Source organism: Panthera leo, chromosome A3, assembly GCF_018350215.1.
Source record: "Panthera leo isolate Ple1 chromosome A3, P.leo_Ple1_pat1.1, whole genome shotgun sequence".
Classification (NCBI taxonomy): Eukaryota; Metazoa; Chordata; class Mammalia; order Carnivora; family Felidae; genus Panthera; species Panthera leo.
This window is the reverse complement of record NC_056681.1, coordinates 67,267,920-67,290,292: the sequence shown is the minus strand read 5'-3', so window position 1 is coordinate 67,290,292 and position 22,373 is coordinate 67,267,920. Positions and strand designations below refer to the sequence as shown.

General features: G+C 39.2%; 1 long non-coding RNA gene across 1 annotated transcript in view; it reads left to right on the top strand.

Annotated features, from left to right (window-relative positions):
* LOC122215024 overlaps positions 1-22,373 on the top strand; it is a 94,228-nt gene that overhangs the window by 62,127 nt on the left and 9,728 nt on the right. Inside the window, exon 2 of the long non-coding RNA XR_006200197.1 lies at positions 1,173-1,322. This is a non-coding gene — a long non-coding RNA (uncharacterized LOC122215024). The remainder of the gene's footprint in view (positions 1-1,172; positions 1,323-22,373) is intronic.

The following is a 22,373-nucleotide window of genomic DNA, read 5'->3' as shown; positions in this document are numbered from 1 at the left end:
AGTGCAGCAATATTGAAGACATAATGCCTGAGAATTTCCCATAACTGATGAAAGACACCAATGTACAGATTTAAGAATATTCATGAATCCCTATGCATGATAAATACAAAGAAATCTGTAACTATACATGGCATAGTAAAGCTGGAGAACACCAGAAGCAAGGATAAAATCATAAAAGCATCCACAGAAGACAGAATACTTTCAAATGAATGACAGTGAGACTGACAGCACAGTGTTGGACAGCAACATTGGAAGTCAGAAGATCATGGAAGGATATCTTCATCTACCGAAAGGAAATAACTGCACCCTGGGATTCTATGCCAGAAAAGATTCCTTTTAAGAGTGATGAAGAAAGGAATAGAGATATGTTCAGACAAACAAAAGTGAAAGAAAGAAGTGAAAAATGAAACCATCAAAAAGTGAAATCATCCGAAGGGCCTTAGTAAAGGCTAAAGGATATATTTCAGAGAGAAGGAAAGCAATCCTTTCTTCCATGTAGGGAGAGAACCCATACAGACAGGGATGTCTGAAGTGGGTGTGAGATGCAAGAAGAATGAAAAGCAATGGAAGTAATAAACATGCAGGTAGACATAAATAAACATTAACTGGGGCACCTGGGAGGCTCAGCTGGTTAAGCGACCAGCTTCAGCTCAGGTCATGATCTCATGGTTGGTGAGTTCAAGCCCCATGTCAGGATCTGTGCTGACAACTGGGAGCCCGGAGCCTGCTTCAGATTCTGTGTCTCCCTCTCTCTCTGCCCCTCCCCTGCTTTCACTGTCCCTCTCTCTCTCTCAAAAACAAAATAAAAACATAAAAAGTTAAAAAAACAAACATTAACTGCAAAAAATAGCACTAATGACATGTTATAGGATTAAAAACAGGAAGAGTACAAATAACAAGATATCTTCCCTCTCCTAGGTTGATGAAGACATACTTCCCATATCATCTTCTAAAATCATTATTGTTTTTGCTTTCATATTTACATATTTCACCCACCTGGAATTCATTTTCATGTAAGATGTGAACAGGATGTCTCTATTAGTCAGCTTTGCTGAAGTAACAAACAACCCTCAAAATTTTAGTGGCTTGCACCAACATATATTGCTCTTATTAATGTCAGCAACTGCAGATTTGCTACTTCAGCTCTACCCTACGGTGTTTTTTCCTTGCAGGTCCCATGTGTCTTCTCATTCTGGAAACCAGGCAGAAAAGACAGCCCTTTATGAGATATGCCATTCTTGGGGCAGAAGGAAAGAGCTAGACCCTGTTAACTTAAATAAACTCCATGGATGTGGCATATGCAAGTGCTCAAGCCAGACACAGTGAGTTGGGAACATATGCTCCTTGTACAGGGAGGCATTACAAGTCATATGGCAATGGGTAGAAGTATATAATCCTCTAACAGGAAAGAATACAAATCTAATTTACAAAGTTCCTCATTTAGTTTTTTCCCTATGTGATGCCCAGTTGTCCTGCTATGATGTACTGAAAAGTCTATTCTTTCCTCAGGGATTGCTTTGCCAGCTTTGTTCAAAGACCAAGCTTCCCACATAGCTGTGCTCTTATTTTTTTCAATTTCTTTCTTCTTGTTCCCAAACCAGATCATCTTATTACTATAGTCTCTAGCAAGTCTTCATAACTGATTAACCAAATCTACTCACTTTGTTCAGGTATATTTTGGCTCTTCTTGGATCTTTGCCCTTCCATAGACCTTTGTTGATTTCTGTAAACACCTGTTGGGATCTTGAATGGGTTTACATTTACATCTATTGATCAATTTAGAAAGAATTGGCATCTTTACAATATTGAATCTACTAATTCATTAACATGGCTATTTCGATCTTCTTTAATTTTTTCACTGACATTTTATAGTTTCCTGAGTAGAGGTCATTATATTTTGTCTTAGATTTATTCCTAAGTGTTTTATGCTTTAGATGATTTTTTTAAATTATATATTTCCTTTCATTTTGTTTTCAGTAGTGTTTTATGCCTTTAACTTTTTTGTTAATTTCTTTTTAATGTTTATTTATTTTTGAGAGAAAGAGAGAGAGAATAAAAGAGAGAGAGAGAGCATGAGCATGGGAGGGGCAGAGAGAGAAGGAGACAGAGAATCTGAAGCAGGCCCCCCTGCTGTCAGCACAAAACCCCGTGTGGGTCTCCAACCTGTGAACTGTGAGATCACGTCCTGAGCCGAAGTCAGGTGCTCAACCGACTGAGCCACCCAGGTGCACCACCTTTATTAACTTTTAATTTATATGTGAGATCCTCTGGAGTTTATTTTGTTGCAAAAATAAATCATTTTAACTTTATGTTTTTTGAAATATTAAGCCATCTGTACCAATAGTGCTTATTAAGAGTACATCTTCTCCCCTTTGAATGCCATCTTTATCATATACTAAATTTCCATGAATGCCCCAGGTTTTTTTGCCCCTATGCAGTTTTCATGTATTTGGCCCATCCACCAATAATCTTTAATTATATTTTATTTCCCAGGCTCTGTGTCTTTGCTGGTATGTAGGCTTTTTCTTTCTCATCTCTCTGCACTTTTTCTTAGATTAAGAAATTTTTGACTCTTATTCCTGATGCATAGACATGCAATTGATTTTTGTGTATTGATGTATTTACCAACCTTGCTGAATTCTAATAATTGTAATTATTAATTCTAATAATTTACCAGGATGTTCATTTGGATTCTCTACTGTACAACAATATTATTTACAAATGAAGTATTGCCTACCAGGAAAGCTCACCCGAGCTTTGGTGTCCAGGGTTTTTTTTTTTTTTTTTTAAGTTTTCTTATTTATTTTTGAGAGAGAGAGAACACACACATGGCAGAGAGAGAGGGAGAGAGAGACAATCCCAAGCAGGCTCCATGCTGTCAGCATAGAACCCAACAGGGGGCTCCAACTCATAAACTGTGAGATCATGACTTGAGGTGAAATCAGGAGTCAGATTCTTAACCAACTCAGCCACCCACGAGCCCCAGAGTCCGGGGTTTTTATTGTGGTTCCATCATGTAGGCATAGAACGCTTGTGTGACTGAACTTAGTTATTCAATGGTCAGTGTCTCTGAAAGTCAAGTGTGGTGTGGGCCAATGCCCTCACCAAAAATCACATTGTTCGAGTCCAAGTCTGGCTCTGTGCTGCACATGGCACCTGCTCTTTTCTCTCTCAAAACAAAAAAAAAAACACTAAGAAATCACATTGTTAGTGTACCCTGTTGGGTGTGGCCTGTGGCCCCAGTTATCAGGCAAGATAACTTGCCTGTATCAGATACTTATCATGCAAGATATTCTAAAGAACTGGTCAGAGAACAGCCCTTGGTTTAGAATGTAGAGCTTTTGGGCAGCCCAAGCCAGCTGAGTTAACCCCTTACTGTACATTTTATAGAGAGGGTTTTTGTTTTTGTTTTGTTTCTGTTTTTGTTTTTTTTTTAGGGAGAGTTTGTTTTGAACAGACCCCCAAGTCACTTCTAGTTTAGAACTTATGGTTTGAGACTTTTGGGGTTACCTAGGTCATATGAATTTGAGTTTAGCTCTGCTTATGGGTTGGCTCTCAGTTTTAAATGATCAATGATCATTTTACCCCTTCTGTTCTGCTCAGTGCCAGTGCAACACTCCTTGAAGTCGTGTGTGTGTGTATATGTACATGTGTGTTAGGGTAGTACATTTACATTTTTCCCCTACAATGAGGGCATAATGCTACAACAAAGGATCCTAAATGGAATGGGCAGGTTTTCCTATTAGATTTACCAATTTTAGGGGTCTCTAGGTCTTGTCTTCTGTCCTCAAGCTTCAACAAGCCATGACTGTCAACCTAAGCTTAAGTTTGCCAAGTTAGACAAATGTCCTTGAGGGAAATGTACTTAGGTACTCTTTGAGTCCCTTTTTTCCCTTAGATATTACCCTGGTCACTCCTTGCTGTTTTACAGTCCAATTGAGTGCTTTTCAGAATGGGCTTTTAAGGGGCACCTGGGTGGCTCAGTCAGTTCAGTGTCCTATTTTGGCTTGGGTCCTGATCTTACTGCTTGTGGGTTCGAGCCCTGCATTGGGCTCTGTGCTGACAGTACAGAGCCTGCTTGGGATTCTCTCTCTCTCTCTCTCTCTCTCTGCCTCTCTGTCTCTGCCCCTCCTCCACTTGCACTTTCTCTCTTAAAAATAAATAAATAAATCTTTTTTTAATAAAAAAAAGAATAGGTTTTTAAAATATATTTAATTCTGTACTTTAGATTTTTTCCTTTTTTTTTTTTGCAGGAAAATTTAGGAGGCTAGAAAACACTTAGACATCTATACTACTGTGGTACAAGACCATTTCATTTGTTTTCATATTTTCTTTTATAAAATAATAAAGATATTGGGACGCCTGGGTGGCTCAGTCAGTTAAGCATCTGACTCAGGTCACAATCTCATGGTTCATGGGTTCAAGCCCCGTGTTGGGCTCTGTGCTGACAGCTCGGAGCCTGGAGCCTGCTTCGGATTCTGTGTCTCTCTCTCTCTCTCTGCCCTTCCGCCACTCATGCTCTATATCTCTCTCTGTCTCTCTCTCTTAAAATAAATAAACATTAAAAAAATTTTTTTTAAATAATAATAAAGATATTTAAGGTTATAAATTTTCCTTTGACTATGACTTTTGCCATTTCCCATAGGCTTTATTATAAATTGCTATCCTTTTGTTAATGTCTAAATATATTGTGATCTCAGGTTTTATTTCCTTTTTGATGAAGGGGATATTTTAGAAAGCATTCTTTCATTTTAACGTGGTTAAGTGTTTCTATTTTGTTATGTTTTTATATTCTTCTGTTGATTTCTAGCTTAATTGAATTGTGGGCAGAGAATGTGGCTTGTACAATCTTTATGTCTCTGGAATCTATTAAGATTTTCTTTGGGCCAAGTACATGATCAATTTTTATGGATATGCTGTAAGCAATCAAAAAGAACGTGTTTTCTCTGTTTATAGAAACCCTGTGTAAACAGGGATAAGATTTGTGCTTTAAATTAATGTGCTTTTCTCTTTCACATTTCCATATTTGTGTTTTTCTTCCACTGCCCAGAGTAATCTGTTGCCTTAGGTGAAAATTTGGACAGTTACAGCAGGGTAAAAAGAGAGAGTGGTAGTCTATGTTCAGCTTTTGATCACCAAAATAGAATTTTTTAAAATCTAAAGTAGAACAATATTCTTAAAAATCAAGCTTTCACCAGAGAGAAAAGGATTTTCTAAATTCCTTATGTTCATTAGCATATCCAAATACAGGCCTCAGGGATTTTTGCATGCTGCGGTTAAAGTAAACCACAAGTAGACAGAACTCAGTCTGTGAAGTCCTTGTTAGGAGATCACTTTTTCTGTCTTGCTCTTGTCCTCTGTAGTGGAAAAGGGAAAAGACCCGTGTTCTGACCACCTTATTCTGGCTATCACCTTGGACAGAATGGTTTTGAGGGTGATATTGGTCCTGATGGTAGGGCATAGTGGCTTCAAACAATAAGATGTCAGAAAAGCTGGAATAAAAAAAAGAAGGAGGTGGCGCCTGGGTAGTTCAGTCAGTTGAGCTTCTGACTCTTGATTTTGGCTTGGGTCATGATCTCATGGTTTGTGAGTTTGAGCCCCGTGTCCAGCTCTGCACTGGCCATGTAAGCCTACTTGAGATTCATTCCCTCTCTCTCTCTCTCTCTCTCTCCCTCCCCCCACCTCAAAAACAAATAAATAAACACTTTAAAAGAAAAGAAAAGAGAAAGAAAAGCTGTCATCAGAGTGGACTTGTACCTCCCTTCCATTTAGAACTCTTAGGAACGTCTACCACTTAAGAGTGGCCTCCTCACCGTCATGTGGGGACGAGCCAGACTGTGATAATATAAGCATGGTCCTGTGGTGAAGGTAGGCAGAGAAAGGGCACAAGTTGAACCCCTTGTCTCCCTCAACCTCTGTGTGGTGTGGAAGCAGTCAGAAGTTCCCATATCCCCTCCAAAGTGGGTGGCTGGCTTCCAGAGTGAGGGTTGAGCTGACCTGGTCCCAGAGGCTGTAGGTGGATGGCAAAAGCTAGAGGTCTGACATTAATTTGGCGTGGAAGAACGTGCAAACCAGGCTTCCAAATCCTAAGCAGGGCTGTTAGAGCCTGCCTGAGTTCAGAGGAGGATAAGGAGGCTACCAGCCACAGACCTAAGCAGTGGATTCCCCCTAATTAGGTACATCAGGGACATCATTACAGAAACCTGGTGACTCTGAAGTCAACACCAGGTCCTGCCCACATAGATCCAAGCCCTCTCTGCTGAACTGCAGATATCCTTTTGAGAGTGGTAGGGTGTGGAAGAAGAAATGCAGAACTCTGAGTATACACCCCAAAGAGACAAAAGACCCAAGACAGACTGAGGTACCATTACTTAGCAAAGGTAAGAACCACTCCTTTTAGTGCCAATGAGGAAAAGCTGGTGAGGAAGATTCGATCATTATAAGGAATTGAGAAGCTACAGTTTTTAGACATAACTAAGTAGTTGTGAGTGCAAATGTGTGACGTCCTTAGCACCCCGTTTCTCTGAGGCACATCAGATTGCTGCTTGTCTTATTCAAGTCCTGTTTATCCCTCATCTACCATTTGTCAATGTGAGCTGTCAAATTATTAAAGAGAAGTATTACCCCCTCCCCACTGAGAGTAATTTTATCAACATTTCTGTTTCTGAGCAATTTTGCCATAAATACTTTTCTGTGTTGATGTTTGGTAACAACATATCAACATATATTTTCTTTGATGGGCTCTATTATTTATCCTTATAAAATATTCATTTCTGTCACATTTAATGTTTTTGGCTTTGAAATCTATCCTATCAGATGGTAACTTAGGGAGTCCTGCTTACTTTGTGTATTAGTTTCCTAGAACTACCCTAACAAAGTGCCAAATACTTGGTAGCTTAAAACCGCGAATTTTTTTTTTTAACATTTATTTATTTTTGAGAGACAGACAGAGTATGAGTGGGGGATGGGCAGAGAGTGAGGGAGACACAGAATCCAAAGCAAGCTCCAGGCCTGAGATGTCAGCACAGAGCCCGACATGGAGCTCGAATTCACAGACCAAACTGTGAGATCATGACCTGAGCTGAAGTCAGATGCTCATCTGACTGAGCCAACCCAGCCGCCCCCACGGAATTTTTTAAGATTTTTTATTTATTATTTATTCATTTATTTATTTTGAGAGAGAGTGTGTGTTCACGTGTGAGCAGGAGAGGGTAAGAGAGAGAGAGAATCCCAAGCAGGCTTAGCATGGAGCCTGAAGCAGGGCTCAAACCCACAAACTGTGAGATCATGACCTGAGTCGAAATCAATAGTCGGGACACTAAACTGACTGAGCCACCTAGGCTCCCCAAAGATTTTTTATTTTTAAGTAATCTCTACACCCACTGTGGGGCTTGAACTCACAACTCTGAGATCAAGAGCTGCATGCTCTTCTGACTGAGCCAGCCAGGTACCCTACAAACCACAGTTTATTGTCTCACAGTAGTGGAGGTTGAAAGCCTGAGATCAAGGTGTCAATAAGGCCATAGTCCTTATCTCTTCTAGCCTCTGGTGTGTGTTGGCAATCCTTGGCTTATAAATGCATCACTGCAGCCATATGGCCATCTTTTGCCTTTGTGTCTTCACATGGTCTTCCCTCTGTGCGTGCCCATGTCTGCATCCAAATTTCACCGTTTTATAAGGATACCTGTCATACTGCATTGAGGCCCACCCTGATGACTCCATTCTAATTTGATTACCTCTGTAAAAACTCCATATCCAAATAAGGTCTCATTCTGAAGAACCAAATACGGTATGTTCTGAGGATTAAGACCCCCACATATCTTTTGAGGGGTTTATGATTCAAGCCATAACGCTTTGTGTTTGCATGATCTATTTGACTCTTTATTTCCAATTTTTATCATTTTGTTCCTAGTACATTTTTTTTGACAGAAAATATTTAAGAGTCTACTTTTATAGAGAATTCAATCCATTTATATAAATTTTAATGCTTTCATCTTATTTTACATCACTAATATACTTTACTATGTTACCTCTTTTCTCCTTTCCTGAATTCTGCTGGGTTAATCAACTCGTAACTATACTTCCCATCAAGATGAAACTGTTTGAACGCTTAATTTTTTTACTTCTTTCATTCTCTCCTTCCTTTTTGCCCCCATTTCTGTTTTTCTTTTTATTAAACTAATATAAAATTTTAGTTTCAGATTATTTTTACATCCTTCCTTATAGAATGGCTCTTTCTGTTGCCAAGAATCTTTTCTTAATCCTTACACAGCAGTTTGCAATCATATTAGCATCAGCCATTTAGATTTAATTGTGTTTAGTTTATGGTTTACCACTGTTTCATATATTATAGTCTAACCCTATTTTGCGATCTTTATTCTGAATTTCATTTTTATTTGGTTGGAGTACTTCCCAAGCAATTTCTTGGAAATTTCTTCAGAAAGAGCATATGTCTATATATTTTTTGTGCCATTGTATGTCTGAAAAAAGTCTGTCTTTTGTTTTCATATATAATAACTTGGCTCAAAATAGGAATCTCAACTCATGGTCCTTTTCTTTCAAATGCATCTAAATGTTGTTTCCCTATATCTAGAGTCAAATTATGCAGATGAGAAATCTGAACCTGGCCTGATTATCTTCTCATTTGGGCAATTACATCTCTGTCTGAAAGCTTGTAAGATCTCCTCTTCATTCTTAGGGTTTAGAAATTTCACTGAGATGTGGCCAGGTTGTTTTTTTTCCTGAATTCTGCCCACGACTTTATGAGTTTTTTCTTTCTTTTTAAAATTTTTTTTAATGTTTATTTATTTTTGAAGGAGAGAGAGAGAGACAAAGCATGAGTGGTGGAGGGGCAGAGAGAGAGGAGGACACAGAATCCAAAGCAGGCTCTAGTCTCTGAGCTGTCAGCACAGAACCCCGTGTGAGGCTCCCAACTCATGAACAGTGACATCATGATCTGAGCTGAAGTTGGTTGCTTAACTGACTGAGCCACCCAGGCTATTTACTTTGTGAGCCTTTTCAACCTGAAAACATTTTTTAGTTCAGGAGAGTTTTTTCTCTATTTTCTTTTCTTCTTTCTTTCTTTCTTTCTTTCTTTCTTTCTTTTTATAATTTTACCTGCTACAATCATTGTTTTTATCCATCTGGAACTTTTATGATTCCCAGGACCTTTGGCTTTGCCTTTCATGGATCACCTTTTTACTTTTGATTTCCCTTTATCATTTTGCTCAAGGATGCGAGATAAAGATTCCATTTATATGTTCAGATCATTCATTTTCCTTTCATCATCATCCATTCTCTTTTATACCTCTCTTGAATTTTTTGGTAACTTTTTGTTTCAATATAGTTTTTAAAGTACAGAAAAGTTTCAAGAAAAGTATAAGACATCCCTTTTACCAATTGTTTATGGTTTTGCCCCATTGTCTGTGAAATTTTTAAGGAATCATATTTTAAATTTCTGTTTATTCATAGATAGTTTATAGTATTTGTTGCTGTCACAAATAAAGAAATTTTTATTATGTTTTCTGGATGGTTATGTTTGGCATATATGAAAGTTGGTGGGGGAATATTTATCTAGTAATCAGACTTGTTATTAAACTTTCACATTATTCCTACATTTTTCAATTAGTTTTTTTGTATTTTCTTAGTGGATGACCATATCAACTACAAATAATGACAACTTTATATTTTTCTTTCCTATAATTGAGTGTCTTCCTACTTCCTTATGTTATTATTTTGACAAGGGTCTTCAGAATAATGTTGAATAACAAACACCCTGATCCTCCTGGTCTTATTCCTGATCTTAATGGGCTTTCCCAAGAAATTGAGGAATGTCCCCTGGCATTCACATAAAGAGTGATATTTGCTATTAGTTTTTGAAAAATGTCCCTTCTCAAGTTAAAGAAGTCCCATGTATTTTTAGTTTAAGAGTTTTGATTAATAATTGATGTTAAATTTCATCAGATCTCTCTTCTGTACTTACTATAATGAGCACATAATTTTTCTCATGCAATCTATTAATATAGTGAATCACATTAATAAATTTCCCAATGTTTAACCATCTTTACATCCAGGGCATACTGCTCATTGCTCAAAGCATATTCATCCTTGTGACATTGAGCTATGGCCTTCCTTTCCCCTGACTGTCCTGGTTTTACTGTCATAGTCACATAAGCTTCCCATCTTTTCCTATGCCCTTAAAAACATTTAAAATCAACTAAGAATATAAGGTGATAAAAGTTTGAGGAGTTAATAAATCTCTTGAAGGCCAAATCTAGAAAGTTAAAATGAAAAGTAATGACAATAAAAATGTCCTTTACTCTTCTTACTTTTTGAGAACAAAATCTTTAAACATATCAGCTGATTTTCAGACATCCACTGGTCAGGGCCTCATGGACACCAAACCAAGGAAAAAGCATTGTCATTTCAGAAGTGTCAGAAACTTAGATTAGCCAAGTACTTAAAAATGTATGTAGCTTATAAAGTCTAATAGTACTAAAAGTGATAGAAGCAAAAACAAAAAACAATCACTGTCCTTCCTGCCTCTGCCTCCTCAGCCCCAAAGGCATCCTTTGATGTTTCTTCTGTTGTCACCATATTTCCAAGTCAGAAATTGGATTCTGCTTCTTTCGGTTCTTGTATATAATCTATTGCTTCCCTATTATGGTAGCTGAAGATCTTAACTTTCAAAAACTTTCTACTCTTTTCCCCATTCTTTGAAAATAGCTGTATCTTTTTAAAAAAAATCCATAGTCATCTTTATGTTAAGTAAATCTTACACACTGCTGAGCTGAATGGTAATGCTCTTTTTTTTAATTAATTTTATTTTTTAAATTTACATGCAAATTAGTTAGCATATAGTGCAACAATGATTTCAGGAGTAGATTCCTTAATGCCTCTTACCCATTTATCCCATGCCCCCTCCCACAACCCCTCCAGCAACCCTCTGTTCTCCATATTTAAGAGTCTCTTATGTTTTGTCCCCCTCCCTGGTTTTATATTATTTTTGTTTCCCTTCCCTTATATTCATCTGTTCTGTGTCTTAAAGTCCTCATATGAGTGAAGTCATATGATATTTGTCTTTCTCTGACTAATTTCGCTTAGCATGATACCCTCTAGTTCCATCCATGTAGTTACAAATGTCAAGATTTCATTCTTTTTGATTGCCGAGTAATACTCCATTGTGTGTGTGTGTGTGTGTGTGTGTGTGTGTGTGTGTGTGTGTGTATATATATATATATATATATATATATATATATATATATATACCACATCTTCTTTATCCATTCATCCATCGATGGACATCATTTGGGCTCTTTCCATACTTTGGCTATTGTTGATAGTGCTGCTATAAACATTAGGGTGCATGTGCCCCTTCGAAACAGCATACCTGTATCCTTTGGATAAATACCTAGTAGTGAAATTGCTGGGTCATAGGGTAGTTCTGTTTTTAATTTTTTGAGGAACCTCCTTAATGTTTTCCAGAGTGGCTGCACTAGCTTGCATTCCCACCAGCAGGGCAAAAGAGATGCTCTTTCTCCACATCCTTGCCAACATCCGTTGTTGCCTGAGTTGTTAATGTTAGCCATACTGACAGGTGTGAGGTGGTATCTCATTGTGGTTTTGATTTGTATTTCCCTGATGATGAATGATGTTGAGCATTTTTTCATGTATTGATTGGCCATCTGGATGTCTTCTTTGGAGAAGTGTCTATTCATGTCTTTTGCCCATTTCTTCACTGGATTATTTGGTTTTTGGGTGTTGAGTTTGATGAGTTCTTTATAGATTTTGGATACTAACCCTTTATCTGATATGTCATTTGCAAATATCTTCTCCCATTCCGTCGGTTGCCTTTTAGTTTGGTAATGCTTTTATTACATTTCCTTTCCTGCAAGTTGCTTTGATTTTCTTGTTGTTATTCTTTGCCTCATCTTTTCATTTGCTTACTTTTCCCTGAACCTATTGCTAAGTTTTCTAATATTCCCCAATAGCTCTGTAGAGTGCCTCTCAGTACAATTTCCCACGCCATCAAATCTATTGGATAACCTCCCTTTCCATATGCCTCCTGCCAATCTGCTGTGATGCTCCCCTGGCCAAGGCACAACACTCAGCCTGTGAGTCCCTTTACTCCTTTCCTGCACTGGGTGCTCTGCTTTGTGTTTTCCTGTCTTCTTTCTTGATTTAGTCCCTCCTTTTGATGAAACACATATTCCAGTAGCTTCCTGTGAAAGGCCCTGGTAGTTTTAATCCTTTCCACTTGGACCTAGTGCCTGAAACTCTGCTGAAAAGTTTTGAGACTTTGCATGACTGGCAATATCTTTATTATGTCCTCATGCTCAATTTGCCAGGCCATAGCATTCTAAGTGGAAATTAATTTTGTGGGCATTATTCCTTTTCCTTCTGGCTTCTAACATTACTACTGATAGGTCACCATGATAATCTACTTATTCCCAATGCACCATATGTGATTGTTTTTTCTCTCTGAAAACTTTTAGGATGTTCTTGTCTCCAGTAAGAATAAGTAATATTGTGAAAAACTTCTGTGTGTCCAGAGACTGCTCTTCCACTCTGATGTTATTCAGCCATGTGATCCTCCAACAACCCTATGAGGTTGTTGCTACTATAATTATTCTCATTTTACAGAAATGGAAAACATGACACAGATAGATGAGGTTATTTTCCTCCCAGGGTTTATATCCAGTCCAACTCTACATACTCTTAACCACTATTCTTAGCTTCCTACGAACGCAAAGTTTCAGGCACTAGGTCCAAGTAGTAAGGATTAACACCACCTGCAGTTTGGCCCCTTGATCTATGCACAAGGTCAACTAATTAGGAAGCGGTTTCTCTGTATTAGCCTGCCTTGGACGTTTCCTAACAGGAACCAGCCAGTAGCACTTTTAACAGCCAGCAGGCAGGGAGCTTCCAAAGACAGAGCAGGTATCATTTTCAGCACGGTCTCGTACTACTTACAGCCAATGAGGAGCCTTGCAGAGGGTGAATCACTACTTGTAAGGCTGACGCAGCACCAGTCTTGACAATAGCAAGCACTCCCCTTTGTGACGTCCTGAGGTGTCTTGCACCCAGATGCTGCTAGCTGTTTATGCCTTATCTTCTGTACCTACTGTAGTCCTAGTGATTTTCCTCTTCTTATCTTTTAGAATACCACTGTAGGTGTCCATCATTGGCACATGGTTGATCTGTGTGTGATATTCTTTGTATTTTTTTGTTAACTTTTCCCACATTTGCATCTTCCTACCTGGACTGTGGACAGAGCTATCTTATACATCTTCTAAGTTGTCGTGGCGACAAAGAGACAACATATATATACACATACATGTGTATGTGTGTGCACTTGCCTTTTAAAGACCTTTTATCATAGAACTAATATATCTTCATGCTAAAAAAATTAAAACAGTAAAGAAGGGTAGAAAATAAAAGTTACATTTTCTCAATTCTTTTGAGTCTCCCAAACTCCTGCTTGTATCTCCTGCCATCTCACTGCCTATTTCCACTCCACAGAAACAGCTCCATCCAGAAATTTTCTATGTATATAATAGCATATATATGTATTATATCTTTTAACATAAATGGGATCATGTTATGCATACAGTTCTGAAACTTGGCAGTTTCATTTGTTGTATTATTAACATCTTTCTGTAGCTGCAAATTCTTCCCCTTTCAAACAGTTGTGTAGTATGAATGAATCAATTTTTTAAAATCAGTCATCTATTGATGGGCATTTAAGTCCCATCTAGGTTGGGGTTTTTTGTTGTTGTTGTTTGCTTTCCTATTACAATCAATGTTGCAATGAGCTTCCTTGTAAAAACATCTGTAATCACTAATGCAAGCATATTTATAAATGAATTCATTGAAGTGGAACTTCTGGGTCAAAAGGTATATGCACTTGAAACTGTGATAAGTACAGCCACACTTATTTCCATGAAATCTATGCCAAATCTGCTCTTACTGTGTCTAAGAGGGCTTCTTTTCTTCCATCATATCCAATTCCAGATCACGTAGCTTTTTAATGTTCCTTTATCTACTTTGGAGAGAAATTTGCATCTCTTCGTCATTTCAGTTTCCCTAATAATGATTGAAATTGAGCATATTTTTGGATATTTGTTGGCTACTGGTCTCACTTTTTTGCACTGGGCTGATTTTCATGTTCTCTGGCCATTTTCTAGTGGGCTATCCATTGGTTTGTTGGTTTTACAAGAAGTTTGTTCATTGTCTTGTGGCTTTTTGTTGTTGGTGGTGTTGTATTCATGAAATTAGTCCATTACCTATTATGTGTATTGCCAATATTTTCCCTAGTTTATTGTCTATGGTTTAACCCTGTTTTTTCACTTTGTTACTTCTTATGCATGTGTGGACATGGGGATGTATATGAACTAAGGCAGCTGAAAAGAATAGAGGCTTGTTGAAAGCCCCCAAGCTCATAGGAGTAAAGAGGATGAGGGGGCAGGGAACTTTCCAAGCTCTATTGCTCATGTGCATTTGCTCATTTTACGAGAATCTGCCTTACAGAGCAGCTAGGAAGCAACCATTATCTAAACCTAAGACTCCTGTTTACATAGTGTTCAGTAAAAAAAAAAAGGCAATAAAATAATCTACAAAAATACATAATGAGATAAAAACTAGCTTTCTCCTCCTCCACCCTACCCCAAGAAAGATTCTGGGATATCCAGGATTGAATGACATATTACTGTGTAACTTGTCCATGCCAACTCTTGGAACCAACTTAATTCTCATCAGCCACTATAATTTATTAACAGTGAGGTGAGAAAAGACATGAATCAGCTTAATGTGATATAAGTAGGGCGTTGCCATAGCAACAAGATGCAGTCTGTTTTCTACTATTTATGTATGGTTTATTTTCTCCAGAGCCTCTGAGTTATTGCTTGAAACAAATGGAATGAGAAACATCTTGTTCTGAACACCGTCCCCCACCCCTTAGAGTGTATGTGTATATAAAACCACATTTTTTTCCATGAGAGAAAAAAAACAAAAACACAAAATTTAAAAAAAAATTATGTTTATAGCAAAAAACTAACTACATAGTTTCCAATTCACTGTGATTTTACAGAACTCAAATGCTTTTTTTAAATTTTCACCTCTGAGACACACTATTCCTCACTGAAACCTCTGGGAAAAAACCCAAAACACATGCTAGAAGCAAACCCAAAGCTAATATTGTTTCTCAAAGGAAACATTCATATTTTCTACCCAGACCTCAGGACTGGCTGGAACCAACTCCTCACTCCTAAAAGAGCACACTAAGAGTGAGCAGACTAAGCTTGGTGACAAGTTTTTATTTCACTTGATCTCAAAAGTTCAATAGAAAAGTCCAATCCAGGGAGGAAGCAAGAGCTGAGTTAGTGAGTCAGTCTACTTCCAGAGGGCACCACGGATCCTTTAGGAAGGAATCTTACCAGCCAGTAAACAGCCCCAACCTTGCCTGAAATACCTTGCGAGGAATAAGCACAGTTCATGAAGGATCCCTTTCATTTCCCGTGCTTTCCACTTTCCCTTGAGGATATGGATTCAGTTTTTAATTTTTTTAATGTTTATTTATTTTTGAGAAAGAAAGAGAGAAACAGCATGTGCGGAGGAGGGGCAGAGGGAGAGAGACACACACACAGAATCCAAAGCAAGCTCTAGGCTCTGAGCTGTCAACACAGAGCCCGACGTGGGCCTCAAATTCATGAGCCACGAGATCATGACCTGAGCCGTGGGGCTCAAACTCATGAGCTGTGAGATCATGACCTGAGCCAAAGTCAGACACTTAACCACTGAACCACCCAGGTGCCCCATAGATTCAGATTTTAGATGGAGTTGGTTATCTCCAGGCCATGGAAGAAGTCAGGGTTGCAGCTGAGCAGAAAGGGAAACAGGAATGAAGTCCTTTCATTGCCTCTTTCCTCACCCTAACTCCTGGTTCCTATCACAATTGCCCCCATGTTCTGTAGAGACAGAAGGAGGCATAAAACACAGGAGAAATTTAACTGTCAGTATCTTCACTCGACACTAAACATGAATTGATGTTTATTTGGCTATTTTATTTGAATCTTTCTGTCACTTCATAAGTTTAGCAAATCTTCCCAATCAGATCCTCATGGCTGCCACCAGGCTTCTATGCTTGGCTGGGGGTTCTGCTGAAGAAGCCCAGAAATGACCAGTAGCACTCACCTTTCATGTAGATGCCTCCCAGATCTCAGATTCTAACATGCTCACCTTCAGGATTTCCAAATCCTACTGCTCCTCAGACACTCCTCTACTGCTCAGGTCTGGGAAGAAGGGAAATGGTGGGAGATTATTATAACCACTTTGGTGTCTGGGAAAGACCCTTCTCCCCACCCCATCTTCTGCTGGATTTAGGATGTCATTCAAGTGAATTCAAGCAGTTCTATGTTAGCCAGGCTCATTAGTCCATAGGTCCTGGATATCACCATATGACACCCTCGTCATTGGTAACCCACTGTGATTTACCACTAAGAGAGCATCTAATTCATACCATACTAGAATCTTCCTTTGAGTCATTTTCCTTCAAGGTTTGAAGCACTTTTGGCTATATTGAGCAGTGGAGTATCTTATTTATTTTTTAGGTATAATTTACATACAGTAAAGTGCAAAAATCCTAAGTTTGAAGAATTTTACTTATGTGTATATGCATAACCACCCACCAGGCCAATATACAGAACATTTCCAACACTTCAAAAGCTTCCCTATGGTCCCTTCCAGTCTCAGCCCCTCCAAAAGTATATGCTATTCTGATTTCTATCATCAACACTTAGTTTTTCTTATTCTTGAAATTATATAAATGAAATCATATAAATTTTTTTGTATCTGGCTTCTTTTTCTCAGCATAATGTCATCTGTGAATGATATTATATGAGTCATTCATTTATTTTTAGCTGCATAGTACCCTACTCTATGAATATCCCACATTATATTTGTCCATTCTCTTACCGATGAACATTTGAGGGTTTCCATTTGAGGGTTTCCTGTTTCAGGCTATTGTGAATAATTTGGGACTTTATGGATATTCTTATATATCTCTTTTGATGGGCATTACAATTATACGGAATTGAATTGGTGAATCACAGGTAGGTTTAGGCTTAGTAGTTACTATCAAATTTTCCAAAGTTGTTGAACCAATTTACACTCCCAACACATCCTTGGTAACATGTAGTATGGTTAGTCTTTTTTTTTTTTTTTTTTTAATTTTTTTTTCAACGTTTTTTATTTTTGGGACAGAGAGAGACAGAGCATGAACGGGGGAGGGGCAGAGAGAGAGGGAGACACAGAATCGGAAACAGGCTCCAGGCTCAGCCCAGAGCCTGACGCGGGGCTCAAACTCACGGACCGCGAGATCGTGACCTGGCTGAAGTCGGATGCTTAACCGACTGCGCCACCCAGGCGCCCCCGGTTAGTCTTTTAAACTTAAGCCATTCTAGTGAGTAGTACCTCATTGTGGCTTTAATTTGAATTTTCCTTGTGACTACTGACATTGAGCACTTTTTCAAGTGCTGGGCCCAGGGCAAGTGGAGCACTCTGAGGCCTGCATTTGCTCACCACATCCCTGTGCCTGAGGGAGTGAAACCTTAAAGAACAACTAAAGAACACCATGACAGATGGAGAGAGAGAACACATAAGAAAGGATAAAGCACTTTTCCTGCTTTTTAAACAAGGGGCCCCACAAATTATGTGTTTGGGCTCCGTCTTCAGTCTACTGAATTCAAATATTCAGGGTAGGGTCTGGGGTCCTGCATGTTCATCAAGATGCCAACATGGTGGCCATGTTCTGTAGACATTTTTCAATCATCACATAAATATGTTCAGTTCTTGCAGGACTAGACAAACAAGTGAAGAAACAAATAAACAAACCCTCAACACCAGCTCTCTGCAAGGCTCTTCACTGTGGCCTTGAAAGAGTCCTCTCTATGCATTGACTTCACTTTTATTCCAACCATCTCTCAGCCCACTGCAGATTTAAAGTCATTCCATAGAAACTGCTCTTGCCAAGGTCAACAAGTACATTTTAGCTTCAAAATCCCAAGATATTTTTTAGTTCTTGTAATAGAAACCTTAATTTAGATTATTTGCCTATCTTACAATATCTCTTTTAACCGCCCTTTTTCCCAATCAGGACAGACCCCTAGGAGCCTAGTTTATATTTTGAGATCCTTCCCCCTGGCCACAGATAACTAAACCTGAACCTGTTCTAGGAAAATCAGATTCTTTCCTTCTTTCTTTCTCTGCTTTTCCCTTCCTCTCCTTCTCTCTACCCCCTTCCTCATATCCTACTTTCTTCTCTTCCCTTCCTCTCTCCTTCCTTCCCTCTTTCTGTCCCCTCTCTTCCCTACCCTGTCTCAAGAACTGAGATTCTAGTTTAGTCTGGGTAAGTTTTTAACTAGACAATCTGTACCCTCAAAACCATATGGTGACCATCTTCCAGTTCCTATGTAGCCTCATGAGCCAAGGAAAGAAAGATATCTGCAAAAAGAGAGGACAGCAGATATGCTGAGAAAAGCTGCAAGGATGGTAAAAGCTTTAAGTTCTTATCTGCAGACCTTCCTGCTCTTGAGTCTATGTGACACTCCTGTTCTCTTATAATCTATCCTCTCCTTTTTCTGAGCTAACTCAAGTTGGTCTCTGTTACCTGTAGCCAAAGAATCCTAATTAATACCACCCTTGTTCTTTTCAGCTTCTTGGAAGAGAAGACTCTTCTTGACTACTTTCTTCTTTATATGTGGATGACTCCACCCTACTGGGCTTCCTACAGTTTCAGTCCTATCTTCTTAGTCTTCCATGCTGGATCCTTTCCTGCTTCTGTCCTAAATATGCTGTTCCTCGGGTTTGTCTCTGTGCCTTCCTTGTTTTAATTTCACAACCCCCTGTCTCAGTCATTCTATGTGTCATCTCTGTATGGAGGTTCCAGGCATCACCTGTCCCCTGAGTTCTATATCCTGCTTGATTGCTGCTGACGTGGCCCACGAGTGCCTTAGATTCACAAGTCCAGAACCAGGGTCCTTATCATCCACTCCTCCCAAGCCCCCTCCTCTTGTGTTCTTTCTCTTGGGGAATGGTACCACTCAACTGTTCAATAAGAAGCCTGGCCATGTCCCTAATTCCTCCCTTTTGCTCCCTTACATCCACTATCACCCAGTCAGCAAAGCCCCTATTCCTTTCATTCAATTTCCTAAATAGCTCTTGAAATCATTTGCTTTCCTCCATTTTCCCTGCCTCTAGGCTGGTTTACACATCCTTTCTTCCCAGCTAACCTCCTAATTGGTCATCTTCTAATATTGCCCTCCTCCCCACCAACCCAACCCTCTTTCTACTTTATAGCTAGAATGGTCTCTCTAAAACAAAAGTCAGATGCACATGCTTCTCATCACCACTTTCCTGCGGCTAAAGCCTAGACTTTTTAATATGGTTCACAAGGCCCTGCATGATATGCCCCCTGCTTGCTCTCAGACTTCAGCCTCTAACCATAGGAGACTACTCAGTGATCCCACATGCTGTCTCAGTGAAGATTCACATGCTCTCTGAATCCTCATGCCCTTGCACAGGTTCCCTTGCCCTGTTATCCCTTCCCCAACTCTTCTGGCCTCTCTGCCCCCTTCTCAACTTAGCTGACTTACTCATCATTCAGGTCTCAGCTTTAAAGTCTCTTCTGTGGTAGTCTTCCTTGACCCTCACCCCATAACTGCCCTCATCACACTCTCATGCTCCATTATAATTGCCTGTTTATGTATCTACCCCTCATTAGATCATGAGTTTTATGAAGGCAGGGCCCATACCATCACCTTCTAGCCAGTGCCTGGCACATGGTAGGGATTCAAATCTGTTGACTGAACAAGTGAATGTTAAAGCAATTCAAGTTCTTTAACATAAATGGAAGGCAGGTTTAAGGATGAGAAAGGTGAAATGAGATTAAAGAATAAGCAAGGCCCAGATATAGAGGAGATCACGTCTCAGGCAGAAGTATGATTTTGATTCTGTCAGTAAGAGGGAGATGGATAAATCTTACTCCCCAAATTCACATTCACTCGAGATGATCAGTTGGTTTATCTCCCTGTACCACATCACCTCTGAACTTCAGCTTATGCTGATTCCCTGCCTAAAATTCCACTCCTGTTTCAATCACATCTCACCTGCTCTCTGAAGCTTTCCCTGGCTCATCCAGACCCTCCCATTTCCTTAAGATTCCACAACATCTTAAGCAGGTACTACATAGTCTGTTACTTGATTGCATTCTCTGTTTCACTGTGTGCTGTTATCTACTATGGGTTACCTCATCCTTCTGTAAACCCAAATATAAGGAAGAGTGGCTGTAAACAAATAAAAAAGGAGATGATGTTAAAAAGATAAAGTAAAGGGGCGCCTGGGTGGCGCAGTCGGTTAAGCGTCCGACTTCAGCTTGGGTCACGATCTCGCGGTCCGTGAGTTCGAGCCCCATGTCAGGCTCTGGGCTGATGGCTCAGAGCCTGGAGCCTGTTTCCGATTCTGTGTCTCCCTCTCTCTCTGCCCCTCCCCCGTTCATGCTCTGTCTCTCTCTGTCCCAAAAATAAATAAAAAACGTTGAAAAAAAAATTAAAAAAAAAAATAAAAAAATAAAGTAAATAAGAAAATACAAAAATAAATAAAATAATAAAAATAATTAAAAAATTTTTTAATAAAAAAATAAAATAAAAATAAAAAATAAAAAGTAGATGGTGTACACAAACATTGCAAAGAACATACAAATGAACATTATCCTTCCAAATCATCTTTATTCAAAATAATCGTAGAACTCTTCTCTGGAAAGGGCTTTAGATCTATCTTATGAACTGTATAAGAAATAGATTTGTTCATTATAACCCAAACAAATTTGTTTGGGCCCAAACAAATTTATTCAGCTTGCTCACCCACGTTCTTTTTCAGACTCTGCCTCTGAATGACTTTTATATGTAATTGTAATAGCATATTCGATCAGAAAAGCAGAACCACTATGAGTGATATAGATTGAGGGACTTAGACTTTACACAGTTATGAGAGGTGAAGATGCCTGTTGCCTCTGTGTCTGGGGTGGGCCTGAGGTTTCTTTAGACCAGCAGGGCCAGCAGTCGGGAAGGAAATCTGACATGAGGTGTGAGAGAATGAGGACAGACTGAACCCCATGTGGGTCTCTCTCTACTGCCACCTGCAGAAGGAGCTTTGCCCCAGAGCTGTACCTGTGTCTGGTGTCTGACCCTAGAGTCAGAGACCTGGGGCAGCAGTGCCTTGGCAGCTCCTCTGAACCCTGCTGCTGCACCAGGTCCACAAGGGGAGCCCCATGGACCAACAACGTGTGCAAGCTGCAGTGACACTTGATACCCTATGCTAACCTGCAAATTCTCTCATGACCAACCCTGAACCAGCAGTGTACCCAGAAGGACATTCTGGGAAATGTAGTTCAGCTTACTAAGTTGATGGAAAACATAAACGGCGCAGTTATAAAACTCAAGCTGACCTCCAAGAGACAGTTTGCCACCACTGAAAGCAAATGCCAGTATAAGAGTTCCTGAAGAAGCTGGACACAAGCAAGGGTAGAATTTGTGGAATGAGTAGCAAATGCATCCACGAAGTTCAGATTGATTTCTTTCAAAAAAGACAATGTTCATTTGGATATATAACATTCTATTTCTTTATGGGGGGGGGGGGTGAGTCATAGTATTTTATAGTCATTCCTTCTATTTTCATCATTTTCCCCTCTGGTTCTCAAGTATACAAATCTTTTTTTGGTGGTGGTGGTGGTGGTGGTTATATTTTAGCTCAAATGAGTATTGTGGCTCATTCATAAGTTGTTCAAAAATAATGCAGAGGAATGAGTAGGTCCTGGGAAAGTATCCTAGAGCTGGCTAATTCCTTCCTCCTACCCAGGAAGGATATTCTTGCTACTTTCTCTTCTTATGGATATACTTCCTAACTGTAGATTTTAGAGTCCATTTTTTTCTTGGGACTTGTGGCCCTCTGGCCTTTCACCACTTGTGTGCAAGTTGTTATATGGCATATGTCAGCTTCCTTATTTTAGCTCTTTCTAAAGTCTTTCTTCTTTTGCGTTGATAATTTTAATACAGATGATCTTATTCTGGTCACCCTAGGCAAATCCAGAGGTCAGCAAAAACTGTCTGTGTGTGTAAAAAAAACCCTAAATAACAGATGACATGGTTGATGCATCACACTTCAGTCAGCTTGATCCCAGTTTCTTTTTTTCATTTCTTGAACAAAACCCAGAGGCTTTTGATACCTAATATGATTACTAATGCATCTATCGCCTGGACCACTGCTGCTGAATTTTTAAAAATTGTGTTAAAATACGCAAACAAATGAACTATTCTAACCAT